General features: G+C 56.7%; 1 pseudogene; it reads left to right on the plus strand.

Annotated features, from left to right (window-relative positions):
* The first annotated feature begins 6,059 nt into the window (after positions 1-6,059).
* LOC144929795 (T-cell-interacting, activating receptor on myeloid cells protein 1-like) lies at positions 6,060-14,086 on the plus strand (annotated as a pseudogene).
* The last annotated feature ends 2,036 nt before the right edge of the window (positions 14,087-16,122 follow it).

Raw genomic sequence — 16,122 nt, forward strand, 5'->3', positions numbered from 1 at the left:
TACGCCAAGATCTGGGGTTTGAGGGTTTTTGGAATTGGCTTACAGGTTGGCTGCCCTCTCTAGAATGGCTGCGACAGCTTTTTGGTTATTCTGTGTTTGTAATCATTGGGCTTATTTTTTGCTGCTGCTGTGTACAATGTATTCCTTCCTTGTTAAGACTTTGTAAAATTTCGCCCTGGAAGGCTCCCCAAGTTATGTCCTTGTCTGTCTGGGAGTTAAATAGCATGACAAAACAAATTGACGGCTACCATGAGATGGCCAAATATCATTAAATAAAAAACGGGGGGATGAAGGGTTCATGTTTAGCTATTCCACCTGGAAGCAGGCAGGGCACACCCTGACTGTTTGGTACCACTGAGAACAGTCTAGAGCCATCCTCTTTGGAACCCCCTTTCAGGTAGTTGAAAGCAGCTATCAAATCCCCCCCTCCCCCTTCTCTTCCGCAGACTAAACAATCCCTGTTCCCTCAGTTTCTCCTCATAAGTCATGTGTTCCAGTCCCCTAATCATTTTTGTTGCCTTCTGCTGGACATTTTCCAATTTTTTCACATCCTTCTTGTAGAGTGGGGCCCAAAACTGGACACAGTCCTCCAGATGAGGCCTCACCAATGTCGAATAGAGGGGAACGATCACGTCCCTCGATCTGCTGGCAATGCCCCTACTTATACATCCCAAAATGCCATTGGCCTTCTTGGCAACAAGAGCACACTGTTGACCCATATCCAACTTCTCGTCCACTGTAACCCCTAGGTCCTTTTCTGCAAAACTGCTGCCGAGCCATTCGGTCCCTAGTCTGTAGCGGTGCATGGGATTCTTCCGTCCTGAGTGCAGGACTCTGCACTTGTCCTTGTTGAACCTCATCAGATTTCTTTTGGCCCAATCCTCCAATTTGTCTAGGTCCCTCTGTATCCTATCCCTACCCTCCAGCGTATCTACCACTCCTCCCAGTTTAGTGTCATCTGCAAACTTGCTGAGGGTGCATTCCACACCATCCTCCAGATCATTTATGAAGATATTGAACAAAACCGGCCCCAGGACCGACCCCTGGGGCACTCCACTTGATACCGGCTGCCAACTAGACATGGAGCCATTGATCACTACCCGTTGAGCCCGACAATCTAGCCAGCTTTCTATCCACCTTGTAGTCCATTCATCCAGCCCATACTTCTTTAACTTGCTGGCAAGAATACTGTGGGAGACCGTGTCAAAAGCTTTGCTAAAGTCAAGGAACAACACGTCCATTGCTTTCCTTTCATCCACAGAGCCAGTTATCTCGTCATAGAAGGCAATTAGATTAGTCAGGCATGACTTGCCCTTGGTGAATTCATGCTGACTGTTCCTGATCACTTTCCTCTCCTCTAAGTGCTTCAGAATTGATTCCTTGAGGAACTGCTCCATGATTTTTCCAGGGACTGAGGTGAGGCTGTGACTACTGAGGCACCCCTCAAAGACTGAAATAAACCAGCTTAGGTTCATGGAGAATTCCCCAGCCTGTGTTTTCAAAGCAGCCAAATCCACAGGATTAAAGGGCACATGAGTATAAACCTGCATAGTCATGGCCGGATGCCTGTCCGATCCAGACCGGGTGATTTTAGTTTCGGTGATTAAGGGGTATAGACCAACCATTGGGGACTTACAAGGTGTGGATGAAGGGGCTGAAGCGGACACCGGTTCTGCCCTTGCAGTGGGGGTGGGGGTCTGGGGACTAACATTAGCTGCTACCGAACCAGTCGGAGTCAGATTACAGCGCTGTAAAATATCTGGTCGAGTACATAAAGTCAGAAACAAATGCGCATACCTATGTTCATTCCATTTCCTTGTTCTCTGACAAAACAAAACTAATTGGAGGATCGTGTTGTAATTAATTGACCCTCCTGGTGGCCACCACTCCTGGTCCTCTAGTTGATATTGAGGCCAGTCAACTGTACAGAATCGTTTTAATTGGCTCTTAGTCATCGGATCTGCACCAAATACCTTCCAGTTTGCTAGAATGCATTCTAGGGGCATGCACCGTGCCCTAACCCCCGAGCTCTGTCCCTGTCCCATACCTACAGGGTAACTCTGGGCATCCTCAGGTTCCAACAGAGCATACAATCCGAATCCAAGGGACCGGTTCCTCATCGTTGCCTGCAGCTGCTCCTCCCCTATGTCCAAGGGACCGGCTCCTCACCGTTGCCCACAGCTGCTTCTCCACTATATGAGTGTGTTGCACCGTTGTGCCCTCCGGGGTCGATCAAATCACGTCTCCTCCGAAGCCCCCGATGAACTCACCGGTGCGCGCTGGGCGTCGGTTCTCGCCGCAATCCTCGACCTCCAGGAGGGGTTCGGGCAATGCTAAATAGCAGCCTCGTCGCCCACCCAGGGACACCAAAAGCTGTTGCCGGCACACAGTGCCGAGAGGCAAAACAACAGCAGGGGTTCGTTACCCGGTGTGCATCACCCAATAATCACAACGGGGTGCAGAAGCAGAAAAGTTTATTTGCAGCTGCAAACAAGGTACAGGGAGAATAAAATCTCAAATCCTGCACACAGAGCAGGAAGTTACACAGGCTTTTATACATCCTTTCTTCAGCATACTTATCCAATAGCAAGCTGCCCTAAGTATCCATGTAGCCAGCCAATCCAGTTACCAGCTAGTTCCCTTGTTCTCTGTATCATTTGTTAAACTACACATAAAGCTGCTTTATTCAGCATTGTTCTTCCATATCTGCCCTGTTTGGCCTTGTTTAGTTTCAGGCAGTCTGACTCTGCAACATATTGTTGCAGATCCTCAGCATAGCTGCTGCGAGTGCCTCCAGGCGGGGGGGCCAAGGACACTTGGGCCTAGCACGCAGAGCTGCTGCGAGTGCCTCCGGGGGGGCGGGGGGCAAAGACACCTGGGCCTAGTGCGAGAGGGCTCCATCGACACTTGTGGTCTTCCATCCCCTCGAGTTACCTAGTGGCCATGCCCCAGTGTCCCCAACAATGTGGAACCATTGTCTGCCGTTGCCCTGACGGAGGGAGGGGCGAGTGACGACATGGCTTACAGGGTTGGCTTACAGGGAATTAAAATCAACAAAGGGGGTGGCTTTACATCAAGGAGAAACAGAAACTACTGTCACACAGAATGGCCCCCTCAAGGATTGAACTCAAAATCCTGGGTTTAGCAGGCCAATGCTCAACCCACTGAGCTATCCCTCTCCCTGCTATTCCAGGCAGGACTGAATCTCCATTAAACTTTTCAAGGTGCCCCTGACAGACCTCACTGAAACGATTGTCGGCCGTTGATTTCACGGAGGGAGAGGGGAGCAAAAGAATACAAAACAAATCTGGTCTCTTTCTTGTTTTGATCCACTCCATCTATCATTTACATTTTTGGCTGGCAGAATACAATACAATAGGACTGCTAGCCATCCTCATCCTCATCACCGGCAGAAGACGGTGTAATAGGGCTGCCGGCAGGACTGAAGAGAATGACCTGCTCGAGTCACTCCTATTTCAGTCCCTGCAGCCATGTCTACCCAGGAGCTCCTGACCTTACCTAGGGAGGTGGTAGAATCTCCTTCCTTAGAGGTTTTTAAGGTCAGGCTTGACAAAGCCCTGGCTGGGATGATTTAACTGGGAATTGGTCCTGCTTTGAGCAGGGGGTTGGACTAGATGACCTTCTGGGGTCCCTTCCAACCCTGATATTCTATGATTCTATGATTCTATGATTCTATGACCTTACTGAGGCGGCCAAGAGCTCCTAGGACATGAGGACGATGGTTATCAGGCCTATGCACCGTCTGCTGCCACAAGGCAATGAGCTGCAGCTGTGTAGCAATGCAGTCCTGCGTCTGCCAGCACCCAGGAGACGTAGGGTGACAGTGAGCTGAGCGGGCTCCATGCTTGCCGTGGTATGGCGTCTGCACAGGTAACTCAGGAAAAAAGGCGCGAAATGATTGTCTGCCGTTGCTTCCACGGAGGGAGGGAGGGAAGGGGGGGCCTGAGGACATGTGCCCAGAACCATCCGCGACAATGTTTTTTGCCCCATCAGGTACTGGGATCTCAACCCAGAATTCCAGTGGGCGGCAGAGACTGCAGGAACTGTGGGATCGCTTCCCACAGTGCAACGCTCCGGAAGTCGACGCGAACCTTGGTACTGTGGAAGCGCTCCGCCCAGTTAATGCACTTAATGCACTTAGAGCATTTTGTGTGGGGACACACACACTCGACTATATAAAAACGATTTCTAAAAACCAACTTCTATAAATTCGACCTAATTTTCATAGTGTAGACATACCCTTAGCCGGCCAGTAAAACAGAGGTTTATTAGACGACAGGAACATGGTCTAAAACAGAGCTTGTAGGTGCAGAGAACTGGACCCTTCAGCCGGGTCCATTTTGGGGGGCAGTGAGCCAGACAACCCCGTCTGCCCTTCACTCCATGTCCCCAGCCAGCCCCAAACTCAAACTCCCTCCAGCCCCTCCTCCTCTGGACTTTGTCCGTTTCCCGGGCCAGGGGAGCACCTGATTCCTTTGTTCTCCAATCCTTTATCTCTCACCTTGCAGGGGGGAAGGGCCCAGGCCATCACTTGCCAGGAGACAGAGTGTTGGCCATTTATGTACACTGGCCCTTTGCTCTGCAACAATTACACCCCCTTATCCCACCACCTAGAGACTGAAGAAATGCATAGGGGAAACTGAGGCTCCCCTACAGTATTCAGAGGAAACATTAAGAACAGTCCCACTTCGTCAGAGGGACACAGGCCAGGGGGCAGAAAGATGGGGACAGGCACATGAGGGGACACGGGATGGTGGGACATGTACGGAGGAGGGGATACAGGCCAGGAGGCTGAGGATCCCAAGGCATGAATGTCGGGGGTGGGGGGTGAAGGGTAAACAAGCTGGGGAGCCAGAGCTTGGGCATCTGCCAGGGATGGGGGAGGGGAGATTCTCTAGAGCTCTGTCCCTGTTAACTTGCCCCCTCCCCTTTCTGGGGGGGCTGGTTGGCTCCCTCCACCCCCCGTGGCCCTTTTGTAGCATCCTGAGGTGAGCTCTGCCCTGGGCCCTGAGATGCACAGACCCACTGCCCCGGGTATGGGATCGGGAAGGGACACGGGGCCTTTCACCCCTAGGGGGCTGGCTCAAATCTGTGTCCTTTTCTCTTAGCACTAGACCCCACCCCCCCAACCAGAGCCAGGAGAGAACCCAGGAGTCCTGGCTCCCAGCCACCCCCACCCCCCAATCACTAGATCCCATTCCCCTCCCAGAGCCAGGGTATAGAACAGGCTAGGTGCCGGGCATCAGGTTTTCACAGAATTTCACTGGCAGTAGCAGAAACAGGAAGCGAGCGCCGGCTCTGGCCAGACTTCCCCTTTCCCGGATTTATCCACTGCTCCATTATCAACTCAGGATCTACATTTACCCCTCCCTCCCCTGCTCACGGGGACCAGAAACCACAACCCCACCCCCCTCAAACCCACCGTCATGTCTCTGTGCCACATCACTCAGCTAAGAACGGCGTGTGCAGCGATGGTACCTGAGAAAGAGGTTGGCCAGGTCCCTCCACCCTCATGCTCCAGGGCTGGGGCTGGGCCCAGCTGGGTCAGGAAGGAATCTCTGTCCCGCTCCTTGGGAGAGGGTTACTTTGTGGGGGGCACTGTGTGTGTGTGTGGGGGTAGAAGCCCTCCTCTACTCTGAGCTGCTGCTCCAGGGAGGCTAGACGGGCCTGTTGGAAAAGCTCAGGGCAGCCTGGGCACCTCGTGACACCTCCTGAGATTCCCCTGTTCCCAGCTGGTCCCCGGACTGGGCAGCTCCCATGTGGGGCTGGCGGGTGATGGGGGGTGGCGTGGGACCAGGCAGCTGCAGGAGGGGATGTGGTTTGGTGGGTGTTGCAGGGAGCTGACTTTGCTCTGACCGTGGTAGGTTTGGGCTGGAGATTGCAGAGAAACCAGCTGATGGGAAGAAAGGTGCCGAGCGCATCACGGGCTTCCTGGGGCTGCAGCCCCCGGCGCAGTTCCTCATTCCGCTCGCACTCGGGCCTCAGGCTCAGTGGAGCTCAGCACTCAGTGGAGCTCAGGGGCCCCCCACTGCCCCATCATGGCATCTGCTCTCACCGTCCTCTTCCTCGGTAAGTATCAGAGACAGCCAGGGCGTGTGTCCATGTGGGGGGTGGATCTGAGACCAGGGCGTGTGTCCATGGAGGGGTGGATCTGAGACCAGGGCATGTGCTCATGGACGGGGGATCTGAGACCAGGGCGTGTGCCCATGGCGGGGTGGGGTGGGGTGGATCTGAGACCAGGGTGCGGGATCCAGTTGCTCTGGGATCTGGTCACTAACGAGCCGTCTCCTCTCCAGGCTGCTGGCTGACTGGTCACAGCGGGGCGTGGGGAGGTGAGTATCAGTCTGGGGGGAGAACAGTAACATCAAGGATGGGGGAGGGAATCTGAGTCCTGAACCTTACCCAAAACTCAACACAAACTCCCCCTGGGCGCTCAGACCCGTCCCAGTTCCTCTCTACCCCGCCCCACCAGGGAGTAAGGAGGAGCTGACCTTCGCTCCCGGGGTCTGACAAAGCAGATGGGAACCATCCACTGGTTTAGTGTCCTGCCCCCACAGGCTGGGAAGATTGCGGAGGGGAATGTGGATTTATTTCAGCTCATACAAACGCTAACAGCGCCCATCCGTGGGCTCAAGATCCCTTTGGGGTAACCAAAATGTTCACGGTCAGTGCAGCCATGGGGGACAAGCCCCCCAGATCAGCCCCCGCCCCAACACCTCCCTCCCCTGCACTCACAGCCGCCCACCCCGTGATCCCAAGGCCTGGGGAAAGGTGGGTCTCTTCACTGATGGGACGCTCAGAGCCAGGCTCTTCCCTGAGCCCAGCAGAGGGGACAGAGTCACTGGGGGGTTTATCAGCCGGGGGAAGAAGCAGCCACTGGACATTCAGGGCTGAGGGAGGGGGGATCCCTGCCCCCAGCGGGAGCTGCAGAGCAGGGGGGCCTTTCCAAAGTAACACATCAGCTAGGGGGTGACGGGCGGAGCTGAAGGTTATAAACCTCAGTGGATAGGAGAGATTTGCACAGTCCCCTACAAGTCAGGGGTGGTGCTGCGTGTAAGCGGGGGAATGATCCCGCTATTGTGGGGAACTTTCCTGGGTTATACCCGCCCCGGTGGGATTGGCTGGCGAAAGGATCTGAGTCCTCACTCCCACTCCCTTTACCCAGCGGCCTGCCTGACCTCGAGGGCTCCCCTTCCTCCCCGCAGTGTGGCAGAGTCCTCATGACCCCGGCAAGGCTGGGCCCCAGATTCCCGGGGGGCGCGACCCCCAACCTTGTTGTGGTCACTTCAGGAAGGGGCGAGGGTGTCCCCTCTCCCGGGTGCTCTCTCTGCGCTGGACGCTTCCCTGACCCCCTGATCATTACAGACAATTTATTACACAACAATCAATTTTTAAAAATAAGGAAAAAAATGGGGAAGGTGAAAGGAAAACCCGCCACCCTGCTCTGTGGCCCGGGGACGTCACAGCCAGCGTCTCTGGGCTCCGGTGGCTGCAGCTCCGCTCCCAGGACAGGGCTGCTCTGTGGGCTGCTGCGTTGACTCTGCTCCCAGCACGGACCTCCTCCCCGGGCTGCTGTTCTGGCCCCTCTGGCTGGCCCGGCTCTGGGTGCTCCCAGCTCAGCTCGGGCCCCTGCTTTCTCCTTAGCTCGGCCCCACTCTGTCTGCCCCAGGCGATTCCAGCTCACCCAGAGGACGGGACCCCCTGGATTCGTGACTAGCCCGCTGGCCCTGGCAATCAGGCTCACCTGGAGCGTTGGCCTCTCCTCATTGTTCCTGGGGACTGTCGGTCTCAGGGTCCTGGATTCCCATCGACCCTTCCCCTTGGTGCTGGGAGCTAGCAACCAAAACACCCCGAGTGAATGTCAGTAAGGGGACAACAGCCCCGTTACATGTGCACAGAACCCAGGAGTCCTGGCCCACATCCTCCTGCTGTCCTGCTTGGACCCCAAGCCCCTCCCAGAGCCAGGGACAGAACCCAGGAGTCCTGGCTCCAAGGCCCCTGCCAGCAGAGAAGCCAGGGCGTAAATGGACCCCTAGAGACTGGACTGGTGTGTCACCCACTTGGGAGCAGAGCTTTGGGCCCCCAGGGGCTGGGGTTGCTCCGTGTCTCATGCTGTTAGCCCAGGGCTCAGAGGATACTATGGGCCCCTGTGGAAAGGCATCCAGGAGTCCGTCCCCAGGGCCACCGGGTCTGACCCCCACGGAGGTCGCGTGGTGAGGACGGGCCCCAGGACTGGGTGACGGGGCCTGCGTCTCACGGCCTGTCTGCTTCCCCCTGCAGAGCCCAGCTACCCCAAACCCAGCATCTCCCTGAGCCCCAGCTGGGGGTTCTCCCTGGGGGGAGCTGTGGCTGTCTGGTGTCGGGGGTAGCACCGGGGCATGCGGTTCGTGCTGAATAAAGAGGGACGCCGTTTCCAAACTGTGGCTTCAAAGGGGTTGGAGGCTGTGTTTCCCATCAGCAACGTGCGCCGGGAGGACCGGGGGATCTACAGCTGCTCCTATCAGAACAGATCGGAGCCGTTCGCCGTGTCGTCCCCCAGCGACCCTGTGGATCTGGCGGTGAGAGGTGAGGGGACTTGCTCGGCGTCCCCGTTCCCAGCCCCACCCCCAGCCCGACCCTCACGGGGGCTCGGTGCTAATGGGACGCTTAGTGCCAGGCTCTGCCCTGAGCCCTGAGCCCGCAGTGGGGATGCCCAGCTGGGGAGTGGGGACTTTAACGCTGCCCCTTGTGTGTAGGAACCGTAAGTCACTATTTAATCCCGTGATCCCCTCCCCACTGTTCTCCTGGTGCGGCCACAGACTCTGTGTGATGGGAGCACATCACGGTTTTCAAAAGTGTCCTTCTTTGTCGGGGGGCCTCAATCTTGGGGGATCTCAGACCGACCGCCCACAAACGGAGACGCCCACAGTTAGTGGAGACCTCTGCAAACACTGGCCTCAGTAGCGCTGGATCCCTTGTGTTGGGGGAGCATGTAGGCCCCTGCCATGGTCAGGACCCCGTTGTGCCCGGCGCTGCATAAACACAGAGTGAAGAGACCGTCTCTGCCCCTGGGAGCTCACGAAGGAAAGTGAATCTGACTGTGACTCAGTTTCCCCCGTAGAATGGGGATAAAGACTCCTCGCTGCCTCCCAGGGGCTGACTTCCTTCCTGTGTGGGGCTCAGGCCCTATAGTGCCAGGCTCCAGAGAGCAGCCTCTGAGTCGCCCTGTGCTCGGGGGGGGGGGGGGGGGCGGATGCAGTGAATGAGGCAGGGGCCACACACGACGTATGAGGACCCCAAGAACTAGGCAGCCGCGCCTCCATGTGTGTGGGACTGGGAGCCCAGGTCACAGGGCCCGGTTTCTGGGTCAGGGGGACTCTGGAATCTGGGAGAGAATCTCTGCCAGGGGACCCTGGATCCGCCCATGCCAGGGCCAGACGGGGAATCATCGAAGATTAGGCTTGGAAGGAACCTCAGGAGGTCATCTTGTCCAACCCCTGCTCAAAGCAGGACCAATGCCAACTAAATCATCCCAGCCAGGGCTTTGTCAAGCCAGGCCTTAAAAACCTCTAAGGATGGAGATTCCACCACCTCCCTAGGGAGCCCATTCCAGTGCCTCATCACCCTGCCAGTGAAATAGTCGTTACGGGTTGGATCACAGAAACCCCCTTGGGGTTCCCAACTGATGTGACAAGACTACTTCTGCCCCTGCTCTCCTTGCCAGCTTGAGACTCCAGAATCCTCCCTGGCTGCGCCAGACGCGGTTACCGGGCCAGAAACACAGACCCAGACTGAACCAGGTCCCACAAGCTACAAGCTTAACTGAGAGCAGCTTACAGAAGTGTTCCTGTCTTTAACACTCAGATGCCCAACACCCAATCTGGTCTAAACCCCAAATAAGTTGGTTTTACTCTGTATAAAGCTTATACAGGGTAAACTCATAAATTGTTCACCCTCTATAACACTGATGGAGAGATATGCACAGCTGTTTGCGCCCCGCTCCCCAGGTATTAATACATACTCTGGGTCAATTAATAAGTAAAAAGCGATTTTATTAAATACAGAAAGCAGGATTTAAGTGGTTCCAAGTAGTAACAGACAGAACAAAGTGAATTACCAAGCAAAATAAAATAAAACACACATGTCTATGTCTAATCAAACTGAATACAGATGAAAACCTCACCAGTTCCAGTAAGTTTCCTTTTACTGACAAATCTCCTTCTAGTCTGGGTCCAGCTATCACTCCCATCCCCTGTAGTTCCTGTCCTTTGTTCCTTTGTCCTTTTTTCCTTTATTATCAGCCACGCCACATTCCTGGGAAAGCCCAGATGTGGACTGGCATCTCCAAGTTCATTGTTGGCTTAAGGGCTTCTTGATTGGGCACTTACTGAGAATAGTCCTTTCTCAGGAAGCTGACCAACTGTTTCACTAAAACCTACTCAGAATCAAACAAGTACGCAGCCAATACTCATAACTTCGAATACGATAATGACACATGCATACAAATAGGATGAATAGATTCAGTAGGTGATAACCTTGACAGAGATATGTTCGCTGTGGGAAGCGCACGGAGGGGCAGAGGATGCTCTGGAACTGCTCCCCATGAAGCCAGTCAGGACTCTGGGGCAGTCGCCTTCCCGTGAGCAGCCTGTCTTCAGGACACAAAGCTCACACAGCTTCCACCTTCCTGGGTCTGACCTCGGAGTGTTCAGCATCCTCTGCCCCTCCGTGCGCTTCCCACAGCGAATCCGCCCAGGCAGGGTCCTGGGGAAGCCAGAGGGTCCTGCACCCCAACTTTGCAGTCAGACGTGACTCTCAGCCAGCCAGTAAAACAGAGGTTTATTAGATGACTGGAACATGGTCTAACACAGAGCTTTTGGCTGCAGAGAACCGGACCCCTCAGCTGGGTCCATTTTGGGGGGCAGTGAGCCAGACAACCACGTCTGCCCTTCACTCCATTTCTCCAACCAGCCCCAAAGTTAAATTCTCTCCAGCCCCTCCTCCTTTGGGCTTTGTCCCTTTCTGGGGCCAGGAGGGCACCTGATTCCTTTGTTCTCCAGCCCTTTAGCTCTCACCTTGCAGGGGGGAAGGGCCAGGCCATCAGTTGCCAGGAAACAGGGTGTTGGCCATTCTCTGTGTCCAGACCCCTGCACACACCTGCCCTCTAGGGCTCTGCAACGATCATACACCCTTACCCAACCCCCTAGATACTTAAGAACTGCCTAGGGGAAACTGAGGCATCCCCACACAATTCAGAGGAAACATTAAGAACAGTCCCACCTTGTCACACATATATACATTGACAAGTATATTTTCATAAAGCCTTATGGGGGCACCGTCACAATAGTGTTTCCTAATATCCAAAGGAGACCTCCCCCACTGCAACCTGAGACCATTGCTCCTTGTTCTGTCATCTGCCCCCACTGAGAACAGCCCAGCTCCATCCTCTTTGGAGCCCCCCTTCAGGGAGTTGAAGGCTGCTATCAAATCCCCCCTCACTCTTCTCTTCTGCAGCTGGAGGCCAGGGCTGGGTGGGTGCCCAGGTCTGGCTCTCACAGCCTGTCTCCTGTGCGCAGATCCCAGCTTACCCAGACCCTCCATCTCTCTGAGCCCCACTGGGGTCACCGCCCCAGGGGCAGACGTCACCATCCGGTGTCAGGGGCAGAGCCGGGACGTGAGGTTCTTCCTGCACAAGGCTGGAGACCTGAACCCGCCGCGACACATGGACCCTGCTGGGGACGGGGCCGAATTCCACATCCCCACCGTGGGCCGGCAGCACGGAGGGAGCTACGGCTGCAGCTACCGGCCCCGGTCAGAGCCCTTCGTCTCCTCGCAGCCCAGCCACCCCGTGCAGCTGGTGGTAGCAGGGGAGGGGCCCGGCTCCACGTCCCCGCTCCCAGCCGGACCCTCAGAAGGTCGGCACCCAGATGGGATGCTCAGAGCCAGGCTCTGCCCAGAGCGATAGGTCTCCCGTAGACAGGGAGCGGGGACAGTGTCACTGGGGGGTTCCCCAGGCAGGGGGGAGCAGCAGCTCCTGGAGTTTCCGGGCTGAGGGAGGGGGGATCCCTGCCCCCAGGGGGAGCTGCAGAGCAGGGGTCTTTCCCAGGGGATGCTCCCCCAGCTGCCCCCGCACTGGGGATGCACAGAGGAATCAGGGCCCAGGGGCTGCCCAGCCAGCTCCGTCCCCAGCCACAAACCCCCCTCCCCGGGACTGACAGTAACGATCGATGCTGAGTCACGGGCAGAGTTGGATTAAGGTTTCCTGGGGCCCTGGGCCAGAGCAAGGGGGAGTCTCTCCCCACCTTTTCACCTGCCCTCCCTCTCCTGTCCCGCCTCCTTGGCCTGGGGCCCCGCCCACAGCCCCACCCCTTTCTGCCCCTTCCCCGGTCCCGCCCCTATTCCACGCTCGGTCCCGCCCCATTCCATCCCCTCACTGCAGCCCCGCAACCCATCTGCTACTTTCTGCCCCCAGCCACTGTAGGCCCAAGACCGGAGAAGTTCTGTCCCCCCACCCAGCCCCACACCCAGCTGGATCCTCTGGGGCTTTGCACTGATGGGACGCTCAGAACCAGGGTCTGCTCTGAGCCCTGGGCCCAGCAGAGGGGACACCCGGCCTGGCAGCCGGGACGGAGTCACTTGGGGGTTTCCCAGCCGGGGGTGAGCAGGAGCCACTGGAAGATCAGGGCAGAGGGAGGGGTCACCCCTTCCCCCAGGGAGAGATGCAGAGAAGGGGGCTTTTCCCGGGGGATGTTCCCCTGCGTTGCTCCCGTTCTTGGGAGCCATAGAGGAGTTTGGGTCTGGGGTGGTGGGTAATTACTATGGAAACAGGTCATGGTGCCCGGGGTGGGTGGGGCTGAGACATCATGGAGAGGGTCAGCCCCAGATCCAGAGCTCCCCCGATGCCTCCTGCTCAGCCTCTGGAGTTTGCTGGGGGATGCCAGGGGAAGAACAGGCTCTGGGGGGCTGGGCTGTGAAATTGGGCCCAGCTGGTGCCAGAGTCCTGGGGAAATAACCCCCAATTATTGGGCCACAAGACATCCCCCTGGCAATAGGAGTGAGGATTACCCAGAATTCCCTTGGTTCTTGCTTCCCCTCCCCCCACTGGGGGTCTATAGTACCCCTTGACCCTCCCCCAATAGATTTTCTGCCCCCTCTGGCTGCGCCCTGGTCCCCAGGGCCCTGGGCACCACCCGAGTGTGGGGGGCAGCGTGTGATGTTCCAGCCTCCCCCGTGTGCACTGCCTGGCTGTGTGTGTCAGCAGCCGAGATACCCCGGGGATGGGCTCACCACACAGGAGACAGGCCGGGGCAGAGTCACGTGTGGGGGTGGACAGAGGGGTCCTATGGGGACAGGGAGCTGGGGTGGTTCCCTGTTGTGGGGGGCTAAGACCCTGAGGTTCTGATTTTTCCTATCCCCTGGCCTGGTCCTGGGGTGCCAGGTGTCTCGGGGGCAGTTCGTCCACCTGGGAGCCCCCTTCACTGGGGAAACTGAGGCTCAGTGTCCCTGGGGCATCAGGACATGGCCTCCCCTTGGGGGTCCAGCACCAGGGAGTCTCCAAAGCCATGGCGCCTAGGAAACCCACAGAGGAGGGCTGGGCCGGTCCTGCTGGACGGGGTGTTGGGGGCTCTAATCCCGGAGCAGCCAATGTCCCCATCCGAGCTGCCAAATGACTCTTCCCTTCCCCCCTCATCAGCCCCCGCAGGGTGCCCTGATTTCACCAACGCCAACATTGCCCGCATGGCGCTGGGCGCCGTGGTCCTGCTCGTTCTGGGGCTGATCCTGGCCGAAGCCTATTACAGCCGCCCGAAGGAGGTGCCCTAGGTGAGGTGATCCCCCCTTCTGAGCCCCTTGCTCCCCCCAGGGCCTGGGCCCAGGGTGACACGGGCCCCTCTAACCCGCTGTCTCTCTGTGCCCCCAGGAGTCTAGATCCGGCCATGCTGGGAAGAGAATCTCCTCAGGGGACGTGCCGCTTCCCCTCGGGGGACTGAAATGCCAGCACAAACCTCCCTGCCTCCAAATACCCCTGCCTCAGAGAATCCCCCCGGCCAAAAAAGCTTCCGACCTGACAGCAGCTCCCCAGGATTGACCCCCTGATGCCGTGTGTGACAATTTTCTATAGATGGTTTATTTACCTGCAAGCCTTCTTGTGGACGTGGGGACCAGGCTGTGGGTAATGAAGAAGGAGGTCTCACAGGGACATGTGACCATGTCACCTGATACTGGAATCTATCTTAAGCCTGGTGCTTTTCCATTTAGAAGGAGGGGTGGGAACCCAGAGAGAGACAAAGGAGTCCCGCCTTTGGCCAAAGCTATAAAAGGGGGTGGAACAGAACAAAGGGGGCTGCCAAACATGAGGAATCGCCTAGTACCGCCTGAGCTAAAACTAACAAGGAGTGTACCAGGGGAAAGGATTGGGCCCAGACTAGGAAGGAGTCTAGTCTGGGAAAGAAGCTTCTTGGAACATCTCTAAGGGGGAGATTTACCTGTGTTCAGTTTCTTAATGCATTAGGATTAGACTTCCGTGTTTTGTTTTATTTTGCTTGGTAACTTACTGTTATTACTTGAAACCACTTAAATCCTACTTTTAATACCTAATAATATCACTTTTGTTTATTAATTAACCCAGAGTAAGTGATTAATACCTGGGGGAGCAAACAGCTGTGCATATCTCTCTATCAGTGTCATAGAGGGCGGATAATTTATGAGTTTACCCTGTTTAAGCTTTTTACAGAGTAAAATAGGTTTATTTGAGGTTTGGATCCCATTGGATGCTGGGTGTCTGGGTGCTGGAGATAGGTGACCTGCTGAGTGGGGTTTGGTTAAAGCCTCCAGCTTTGGGGGTGTGGACCAGACCTGGGTCTGTGTTTGGAGCAGACTAGTGTGTCTGGCTCAACAAGGCTGGGTTCTGGAGTCTCAAGGTGGCAGTGGAAAATGGCTCAGAGGTAATCTCAGCACGTCAGGTGGCAGTCCGAAGGGTGTCTCTCTGACTGAACCCGTCACACCGTGAGCACGAGCCCCTGCAGTACCAGCTAGAGGAGTTGCCCCTGGGCTGGGCACATTGGCCTCCCTACGGAGCAGCCCCTGGAGGGTGATGGGGTCCCACTTACTGGCCCAGCCAGGCTGGTTCTGCCCAGGGCTGCCAGTGGGGAGCAGGGACGAAGCAGGACTCAGCATGGGGAAGGCACCATCTGCATCTGTGGGGAGCCCAGAGCACTGGTGGGCCGGGCACTCGATAACTAGCCCCTTTGCGGCTGGATTCCCAGCACCACCCGCTCTGCCCACTCCCTTTCCTTGGGGCTGGGCACCCGGCATTTCACAGCCACGGTCACCCCACCCTCCTGCCACCTGCCGCTTTGCAGCCAGCTCCTGCCTGCGGGTCCCCATCAAGTCTAAACTGGCCACCCCCAGTTATGGCCTCTTTCTCAGACACCCGCCGTCGTCCCCTGTCCAGCCAGGACCTCACTGGGCGGGGCGCGTTAGGCCCTAGCACTTTCCCAACCAGCAGCTGGGTAGTTAAATCCCCCAGCACCACCAGGGCTCATCGCCCAGCCCTGAGCTGGGCCCCTCCCCGCATCCCACAAAATCCCATTCCCCCCAGCATCCCTAGACAGAGCTCCCATCCCCCGGTGTGTGGGGAGGCTGCGTCTGGCCCTGGCGCTGGAATAACGGCACTTACTGCACCCCCAGTGTCTGTCCCCCTCCTCTTTCTATAGCGGGGTCCCCCAGACCCTTTTCTGTCTCCCCTTTCTCCCTAGAACTCCCCTTCCCTGTATTTCTATTGTAGAACCCCCCCCAGAATTTCTGCCCCCCAAATCTCCCCACCGCAGGGGGCGGCTGTGATACCTGAGCCTCCAAATGTCGCAACCAATGAAGATGAGTGAGAAGTTCCGGCAGCGTCATGAGAACCTGGACAAATGAACGTTGGGGGGAACGTTGGCGAGACAGAAAGACGGGATTTGTCCAACCCAGGCGGCTGCCGGACAGACCCCACAGACCGGGCTGGGGCCCACCTGGACACGGGAAAAGGGTGGGAGGAGAAATGCGTGACCCAAAATTGGGGTGTTGGAAACGAGGCCTCATTGGTAGATAAAATATTGCGGGGACAGTCTGTGCCGCCCACCA

The sequence above is a fragment of the Lepidochelys kempii genome, chromosome 23 (genome assembly GCF_965140285.1).
Source record: "Lepidochelys kempii isolate rLepKem1 chromosome 23, rLepKem1.hap1, whole genome shotgun sequence".
Lineage (NCBI taxonomy): Eukaryota > Metazoa > Chordata > Testudines > Cheloniidae > Lepidochelys > Lepidochelys kempii.